At 45.9% G+C, this 9,957-nt stretch overlaps 1 pseudogene across 1 annotated transcript in view; it reads right to left on the bottom strand.

Moving 5' to 3' along the window:
• Window positions 1-746: 746 nt before the first annotated feature.
• LOC144828303 (verrucotoxin subunit beta-like) overlaps window positions 747-9,957 on the bottom strand; it is a 112,548-nt pseudogene continuing 103,337 nt past the window's right edge. The window contains exon 4 of the transcript XR_013610421.1: window positions 747-2,317. The product of XR_013610421.1 is annotated as a verrucotoxin subunit beta-like (transcript). The remainder of the gene's footprint in view (window positions 2,318-9,957) is intronic.

Below are 9,957 nucleotides of genomic sequence, written 5' to 3'. Positions count from 1 at the left end.
GCCGATTTTATTTCGGCAGTTACGAATGTCGACATGTACTGTCCACGCTCTTTTATCTTTTTTTTCTCCACCGTTTAAAGGGCTGCGCTAACAAGCGGTGTGGGATGGAGCTGTGTCTTAAAGGGGATTTATGCCGGCTTAGAGCAGGGCTGAATGTGAAGAGATTGACGCCAATAGGCATTAACATGTTCAGAGGCAGAGCAGACAGATGATCAAACGAACACGTCAAGCCTGCAGCAAATCTCAAAAATGTGTGTTGGACCGGAATTTGCGACGGATGGAAAAGCTTACATAATTCAATGTCTTTTGGAAAGCGGCTCCAACAGAAAACAAGCTGAAGAAGCAGTGTTGCCGGCGGGGGCGAAACCAGGAAGTCAGGCATCCTTGCCCATGACATGGGCGGGGCCTGTGACGCGGCCGGAAGAGGTCGGTGTTGCTCGTTGATGCGGGGCTCCCATCATGGAGGGAGAGCCCCGCGGTAGCGTGAAAATACCGAGAAGTGCCCCAAGTGTGGATATGCGCCGGAGAAAAGGAGCGCAGCGACGCGACAAAAGAGCATGGTGAGTGGAGGGGGGATATGTGTGTCTGTGTGTGCGCGTGTGTGTGCGCGTGAGCGGTGGTGGTGGTGGGGGAGGTGCGTGCGTGCGTGTGTGCGTGTGTGTGTGCGCGTGCCTGTGTGTGTGTGTGTGTGTGTGTGTGTGCGCGCGTGCCTGCCTGCGTGTGTGTATCTGTGTGTGTGCCTGCATGTTTGCGGGGATTCTGAGCCAGGGGACGGGCAGCCAGATACAAAAGCGCGAGGCGCGCTCACGCGGATAAATCTGAGACAGCAGAGGCGCGTGGCCGAATGCTGTCTCAGATTCCCCCGAAACTAAAAACAATAGGTCCTGAGCTAGACAGCGCATGCTACGCATGCGCAGCTCTACGCTCGACCTAATAAAGAACATAATTAACCTAAAGTGCAACATGCACCTTGCATGTATGTTTTTGAAATCGTATATTTAATCTTGAATCATGTAACATGGTGAAGTGTTTTTTATTTGCTTGAATAGTGAGCTTTCACAAATATATGTTGGTGGTATGGAAAATAACTGTATAATTTTAGAGCCTGAATGTTTTATAACACATAGAGGACAATACATCAGTATTCATTATGAATGTACATTAAATAATTGTAATTGGTTCCGTTTTCAGCCTTGTAGAAGCGCATGTTACTCCATGAATTAAGTGTTGGCTGAAGTTATTGATTGAACTTAAAATAGGAAAAATTTATTAGTAGTAAGCTATAATGTAGGAATTGAAAATCCTTCAGTTTGGGAAATGTTCTAACTGTGGATTGTATAGCTCCTAAACTTTTTCATACCGTGAATTGTAAATAGAAATATAACATTTGAATTCCTTTGTCTATTTTTTCTGAGAATAAATCATAAAATGATACCTAATCAATGGACAATGTAGAGTTTCATGCAATTTAGTTGTATTAGGTGGTTAGCGTTTACAAACTAGAGATATTTAGTTTAACATATGTTTATTTTCCGTCAATTTCCTCTCAATTTCTCGCTTCATTTCTTTCTTTCTCTAAGTTATTTGATTTTTAATATTTATGTTTATATTTTCAATTTATTATTGTACACCGTACATTATTTTCTTCTCTCCATCTCTTTTCCTCCTCTTTTGTCTTTCTTTGTTGCAGTGTGTTCTCATCCATGTTGCTGTCGGTAGAACTCTCCGTTATTGGCTTCAACCATCCGTTTAATGACGTCAAACAGTTCCCGCCTCTGCTGCTCCGCCTCTTCTCCTGTTGCTCTGTTGTTGACAGCGCAGAAGCGGTTCCCGCAGTGATTCATTAAATCTACATAGCGCTCCCTATGATCATTAACATAGCTCTCTATGGACAGATCTTCCAGTTCGTCTTTCCGGGTAAACAGGACCATCAGATGCTTCTCGACCCCCGCCCCGAAGAGATCCTGCAGTCTCTTGACCGTCTCCTGACCCTCCCTAGTGACCCGCCCCAGCTGCAGCACCAGGATGATGACGTGGGGCCCCGGGGCGCTGGGGACAACGCCCCGGGCTACCTCATTCATCAGCTGCTTGATACAGACTTTTGTGGTGTAAAATCCCGGCGTGTCAATGACTGTCACAGGTGTGCCCTCATACTCACAGCCCTCCCTCTGACACTCCCTGGTCACTGACACACATGAGGGTCCGGACTGAAACGCTTCTTTCCCCAGGATGGTGTTCCCGGCGGCGCTTTTCCCGGCTCCGGTGCAGCCGACGAGGAGTATCCTCAGCTCTGGGAGCGGAATCCAGATGAAAGGATCTGAAAAGGAAACGGGGGGAAATTAGACTCAGGGCGGCTGGAGAGAAACATTCCCGGCTCCTCTTTCACTATATGATGCGCGGGTTTCTAAACACCTTTTACAACATTTTCCATTTTTTATACCAACACTAAGTAGTGACAAGGTCAGAGGTCACACCATGATTTATTAGCGCCAATGCTCATGTGAGGAAGGACACAGCTGCTAAGGACATTAGGGGGATTTGTGGGAACTCTCACATATTGTTTCAGACTCATAACCAAAACTCAGATTTCCTTCTAACTCTGCTGACAATTTACCCACTGGGTGACCCAGCATTGGGCAAGCGGGGGAAGTGATGGTTTGCATGCGCCTCCTCTCAGGGCACATACTGGGCGTGGAAAGTAGTCCCCACACTATTTTTAGAGCAGGGACTCTGTCCCCCTTACCCAAGGCCGAGTGGTGTCACCCTGTGACCAGCACTGCTGCTCTTTGCATTTACAAGCACTGGGTGTTTGCTACCCTGGCTTTGAAGTGTTTTTAAATCCTTCTTCCAGCTGTCAAGACCCGTTTAATTGTGACATTATCCCAATGGGGGGGGGGGGCATCCTTGTAGGAAACTGGGTTTTTGTTGCAGCAACACCCACCACTTTTTGCCTGGTATTTGACTGTGCACTGGGTTCCTGCTAAAAAGTGCCAGAGTTTTTCCCCCAAAACAAGACAACTGGTAATTTGATCCCCAAGTGACCAGGCTGTTAGCACCTCTGTAAGTGCCGAGTAAGCTGTAGTTCTGGTACCTAGGGCATAGGTACTAAAGAAGATCCCTGAGAGCTGCAGCATATATTGTGCCACTCTCAGGGACCCAGCACTAAACTATCATAGACTGCCACTGCAGGCTACGCGATAAGGTGCTCTAAAAAGTGAAAACACAACCCAACTCAAACTACTGTGCCATGTCCCCTAACACTGCATGTAATATTTGTAAGTCACCCTTATAGAAGGCATTTTAGCCCTAAGGCAGGTTGCATTATATTACATGTGAGGACATCTCTACATGAGCAGAGATGCTCCTGTGCTCACTAGCTCATTTACTGACAGTAGAAGTCAACAGGGACGCCATCTTAAATTACATGTGCTGGAAAGTGGTGAAAACGAGTTCCCCAGCTACAAGACGGCCTCACTGAAAATAGGGATGGTTGGTATCAAACATCTCATACTAATAAACCCACACTGATTCCAGTGTTGAATCTGCCAAAACATGCTCACAGAGGGTATTTTATACTGTGTTCCCAGTCTTACTTCACCTTTTACCCTGAGTGTCATGTCATTCCGTGGAATGTTATCTAGTGATGTCATGGGGACGCTAAATCAGTTGTGAGAAGTACTTTCTATGCTGTGTCAGCTTGGCACATTGAATAATATGAATGTTATACTGAAAGGTTACCAAAGGGCCAACATAGGCGTTATAGGATATGATGTCATTTAACCCAGTGACAGTACGTAGGCATGACGAGCCAGCTGCAAAGTCAGAACCTGCATTGTGGAACATCGAAGCACCATCCAATGTAGAAAAAACATAAGCAAACTAACAGACCACTTCATCCAAGCAAACCATACCACAAATGACCTACACTGGACTGTAATAGAACATATCAACAACCGGACCAAGACAAACGACAGGACTCTACTACTTAAGGAACAGCGTTGGATCTATCGCCTTTCCATGAAAGTCACAGGGTTAAATGACAACATACCCTGGAATAGCCTGAATCCCACTTGAAACCACAGCATCATGCACATTGGAACCTCCTACTTCCAAAGAGGCCTAATCTGGACATTATACCATCACTACTGTGAGAATAGCACTATATCCCCCCTTGTTTTTTCTCCCAATGGGCCATCAGGAACCACATTATCGCCTGAGTGCCAAGAGCACCACTTGACCGATAGACTGAAATATCCTCTTTCCACACTACAGTGTGATTTCAAATGTACTTTTACACTACACCCACATTTCTTCTCTTTTTTGTGATATGTTCCAAATTAACATATTTTTTTTCTCCACCAGCCATACTTAGAAGGCACACTTGAAATTATAATTACTTAAACCTGCTGACTTTAGCGGTGCCTTGGGTGGGCCTGATGATGAAGCGTGTCACCAACTAGGTTTTCTTTCCAAAACAAACATACGCTAGGAGAACCCATTTCAGAGCTAGTTCTGTTTGATAAAACAAGTGACTTTTTGTAGACATTGCAGTTACAAACTGATGCAAACTCTTCAGTGTCAGGTCGGAGATACCTTTACAGAGCTACTTCTGTGGGCGGCACAATCAGTGCTGCAGGCCCACTAGTACCATATTATTTACTGGCCATGGCACTCTCAGTGCACTGTACTGGGGACTCACGAGTAAATCAAGTGGACCGATCATGCAAACACCAATCCATAACACAATTTACAAGAGGAGGTCTTGCACTTTATCTTTGAACAGCAGTGGGAAAGTGCACAGAGACACTAAACCAGCAAAAACAGTGTCATAACCTGGAGGTCAATAAGCAAAAAGACTGGGGAAACATGCCAAAAGATGCCAGGTCTAACACATTGCAAACCTTTAATGAGTTGAGGAAGTTAAAACATAAAGCAACTACAATAAAGTAGGAAAAGTGGCAAAAGGCAGGGTACACGAAAGATCCTTGTGACACATGGATGTCAAGTGAAGGTATGCCTGTATTGCCTGATGTCACGTTACCCACCATGGTAAGGCACATGCATAGCACAACCCATGCAGGTCGAAATGGTATAGGGCTAATCTGCAAGCGTCGTTAGTACAATCCCCATTTTCTAAACTGGTTGCGAGAACCAATGCCAGAGATGTATTTGTATGTAAAAAACAAATTGTTAACAAGAGGATTGCGGTGACCATGAGTCACACAGGAGGATCTGATGGCTCTTTTAATTGGCTTCAGGTCGAATTCATGGATATGCCTAATGTAACCAATTGAGATACATCTTGGTTATTATTTGCTTGTTTTCTCACTGGGTGGAGCGTACCCCCGGAAGATGTGACTATCTGGGGACGCGCTTCTGGGCTCACCTGACTTCAGCCGACTTCTTGCCTGGATCGCAGCCGTGAGGGATACGGCCTTCGTGCAGCCTTGAGCTCCGAGACTCTTTGCCTGGGACTCAGCCGTGAGGGAAACGGCCTTCGTGCAGCCTTGAGACTCTCATCGCCCCCTTGCGCACGCAGCCCCCAAACTTCAACTCCCAGGGGGCTGCGCGTGGCCCACTTGCCCCAACATCATCAGTAGGAGCCGGGGGCCTTCAAAATCGGCCCGGCCCTCTCGCAGCGCGGGACAAGCCCGGGTCAAGGGCGGGCCCGTCCGCGCCAGTCCGATAGAGACTGGACTGGGCCACTCCCTATATATTCTCCTTATAGTAAGACTCTTGTGTTGTGTTAGCTAGTACACTTTTCATTTTTATTTATTGCTAATTATATGGGAGGTGGAGTAACTCTCTAATCTAGCGTTGTATTAGCCTGTGTAACAAGTGATGGCGGCCAAAAAACAAAATGTTGGCAAATTAGGTGGCAGGGGAAGGGGAGGTGGACTTTCGGGCACTCTAGATGCATTTATTACAAGGGCCGCCTTTGCATTGGAAAAAGAGATAGACTTAACAGTACGATGCCTGTCTCTTGACCCAGTGTTCCTCAGGCGATCATCTCTTGGGAACATAGCTTTAGCACCATCTCCCGAACTGTGTTCTACCCAATCTGTCCCTATTTCCCAAACCCCTTTGGATCTACCCACTATACTAGACGTTAGTGGATTTAGTATTAGTCTGGACTCCTTCATGACCTACCCAAGTGTAGAGACGAACAGCATTAAGGATACTCAGTCTGTTACTATTCCAAGTATAGTTTCTAATTCACCATATGATGCTTCAGGACCCATAGTGTGTATAAAGCGCAAACGTGGAGGGAAGCAACAGAGGCCAGGTTACTCGAAAAAGTCTAAGGTTGCCCCACCAAAGAATAGCATGTTTGTAAAACCAAATAACGAAAGTAAAAAGTCTGAGACAGCGACAGTTCTCCCCAGCCAAACTGCCCCAAATGCTGTAACAATTGATTCATCCCCCAAAGTTGACAAGAGGAGGATGTGCTCACTTGAAAACATTGAAACACTGGTAAAATCTCTGGTCCTTCCCTTAGTGGAACGGACTAAACGGATTGGTATTCAGCTAGAAGCCCTCGAGAAGCTTATCCATGATAACACCGTGACTTTACAGAGGATGTCAGAGAATATTACTGTGTACCCTAGTGTCCTTAGTGAGTCTGGCATTACTTCCAATTCTACGAAGCCTGCAGTTAGTGTTAGAATTAGTCCCAAGGAAATAGGAACATCCAACCCCCTAAGTGGTAAGCCGACTTGTAAGGTGCCGCAACAAGTAAAAGCCGCGGCAAGGTCTCTTCAGTCAGCTAGCCCTAATAAGACCACCAATAAGAGTATTGGCAAAACGGGTGTAGTGGCTGAACGCCTAGAACCTGATGGACCCCCAAACATTGGTAGACGGAAATGTGTAGATTTACCACCAGAATGTTTTCCATATGTTACTGTCCTAGCTGGGGTCCCAGAGTGGAAGCATGAAAAAGACGAAACCTATTATGGCCTCAAAAATAAAGTCATGTATTGGTTGGGAAAACATAGACCGCTTCCACCTACAATGCAAGGCAAAATTTTAAGTGTTAAAAGAACACGATGGGTAGGCCCTAATATAAAGAACATTGATGGAGACTGCATAATAGTGAATTTTAAAATCCCTGAAGTTACTCAGTTCATTAGCAGTTTCCACAATATCGACAGTCTGGGGGGTATTGTTACCCTAGACTTGAGTTATTTCTACCCAAGTGTCACTACTACGCATGGTTGGCAGCGCGTCCATTATCCTCGCTTTGGGAACATCGGTTCACTGACTACAAAATACTCCAATAATAGGCTAGAAAGGAACCTAAACAGAGGTCGCCAGCAATATAATCCCTTTAATACATACCTAGCAGGGTGTTCCTTTGGTGCCCCTATTAGTAACAGATTTGAGCCTTTGTCCAGTTGGGGGGGGTGGATTGACAGCTGAAGGAATGGGTCAAACCGACCATAGATAGTCTAGATAGCCTCCCGTTTCCCAAAGCTGTGACTCATAAGGTGAATACAGAAACCCCCGGTACAGTGGCCAATACACATATTAATACTGCAAAGGTGTCTAGTGGAGATCAGTTACCTATGTCCCCTAGCGGGGTCGATAACATTGAGGCTAGGCCTATGGTAGATAGAACTGGTGGACAGGTGGTGCTATGTTCTTGGAATATAGCGGGTCTAGATTCCAAACTGAATTTACCTGATTGGGGGGCTTTCATCGAACAAGGCGATATTTGGGCATTCCAGTAGACCTGGGTGGTTGCACCATTGTTCCGTACTGGATTTCTTAACTTTCATAAGCCAGCAATAAAGGGCGTAAGGGGTAGACCGGTTGGTGGCCTAACGATATGGGTAAGACAGCATGAGGACATGACAGTGGCTGAAATGTCGATAAATAGCCCTGACATACTGGTTGTGAAGATAACATCTACGAAGGGGTTTTCCCTCTTGCTGATTAACATCTATGTAAGAGGGCCTTCTGGTGGTAAAACCTATACAACACTTACGCTTTTGGAACATTTCCTTAATACCATCCAGTGTAAGGGTCACAAGGTGTTCGCTGGTGACTTTAACGTCAGCTTTGAACCCCTGGACGCAGACGATGGTAAACCCTCTGCAGTTGAGGATTCGGCATAGGGCATTCCCCAGCTGGAATTAATCCCTATTAACAGATGGACGCAAGCAGCCCTGTACCTAAAGGGATTATGCCTTAATTTGGGTATGCGAGCTGTAAATGGGAGGGTAAAATCGGATAGGGGAGGGAAGGTGACCTTCAATAATGGGAGAGCGTCTAGCCGTATTGATTATATTTTGGTCGGAGTAGAATCTTGGTCCGAAATTGTCGATATGGTGGTCGTATCTAGACTGGAAAGTGATCATAACCCTTTGGTTATGAATATTCTTGGTGATTGTTTCAAGGGAAAGTCAACCGACGGTGACACTGAAAAGATTCAGGCATTAGTCACCCTTACGAATGACGAGCGTAGGGTTCGCTGGCAAAAGCTGTCTACGAATGAGGAAGCCATGGTAACTATTAGGTCCCTAGTTAATGAATCTATGATGGCTCTAGATAGCTGTGGATTGCAGGATCAGGTCCATCAAAGGATATCTTTGGTTCATAGTGACCTTTTTCAGAAGCTTAGAAAGCTATTCGTAAAAATAATAGCTAATAATGGTAAACCTAAACCACCTAGGGAAGCCACTTGGTATGATGCCAGTTGTAGGACCACTCATAGAGAGCTTCTTATGGCTATCAAATCTAAATCGCCTAGTAGTGTGCGAAGGTGTAGGGTGAATTATAAGGCAGCCCTGCTCAAAGCTAAGAAATGTTGGGACGAAGCACGCTGGACAGAACTCTCTGCAGCGTGCTCGGGTCTAAACATGACGCAATTCTGGCATTTGCTAAAGAGGGGTGACCGAATGAAGGCTCAGAGTTCATCTGCGAATGTCGAACCCCAGCAGTGGGTATCTTTTTTCGAGAAACAGTTTGAAACATGCGTGACCTCGGATGTGCCATTTCACATCCCCGCTGCGGACGAACAGCTCCAGTTTACCAAGCTGGAGGTTAGGCATGTTTTAAAACTGATTCCGAATGGGAAGGCTCCCGGCCCGGACTGTGTCCCTGCGGATTTGTTTATCTATGGGTCCCCTATTTAACCCGTCTGACTAATGCTATTGCAGTGGGTGCACCAGTCCCTGATTCGTGGTTTGGGGCTGAAATCTTGCCAATTTATAAGAAAGGCGATAGATCAGCCCCATGCAACTATAGGCCGATCAGCCTGATCGACGCTGTTCAAAAGATCATTGCACGTCTAGTTCTTGGTAGGATTCAGGGTTGGATTACAGATAATGACATCCTGACACCTCTGCAGGCAGGGTTTCGTACCTGTATGGAGACGCTTGAACAGGCATTTAGGTTTGTTATGTTGTTTTGGAAGGAGGTTTTCCTAGGTGGGGGGCGGCTATTTGCTGCCTTTGTGGATCTTCGGTCCGCCTTTGATTTGGTCCATAGGGCCAAATTATAGGAAACATTATTAAAAATGGGGATGCCTGTAGGTTTGGTGAGGGTGTTAGTCAAATTACATGAACACACATATGCACAGGTCCGATGGGGTAAGTCTGGGGAAGTGACAGCCAGGTTTGAGGTTTTAAAGGGAGTAAGACAGGGGTGTGTCCTGGCCCCCAGGTTATTTTCCCTATTTATTAATGGAGTTATGAATTATTTTACTAATAACCCTACTGATGCCCCCTCCTTAGTGGGAATGAAGATACCTCTGCTCATGTTCGCGGACGATACGCTCTTAATATCCAAAACTCGCCAGGGGCTGTAGAAGGCCCAGGCGCAGTTTGAGCTGTTCTGCCACGAGCATGAGCTGGAGGTTAATGTGGGGACGACGAAGTTTATGGTGTTGAGGGGGTCAAGACCAATAAAATCAAGTGTATTTATGGGAGGCACCCCTCTTGAACAAACACCCAT

Source organism: Lissotriton helveticus, chromosome 4_1 (genome assembly GCF_964261635.1).
Source record: "Lissotriton helveticus chromosome 4_1, aLisHel1.1, whole genome shotgun sequence".
In the NCBI taxonomy this organism is placed as follows: Eukaryota; Metazoa; Chordata; class Amphibia; order Caudata; family Salamandridae; genus Lissotriton; species Lissotriton helveticus.
Note: the sequence above shows the minus strand (reverse complement) of the source record. Positions and strands in the feature narration are given on the sequence as shown.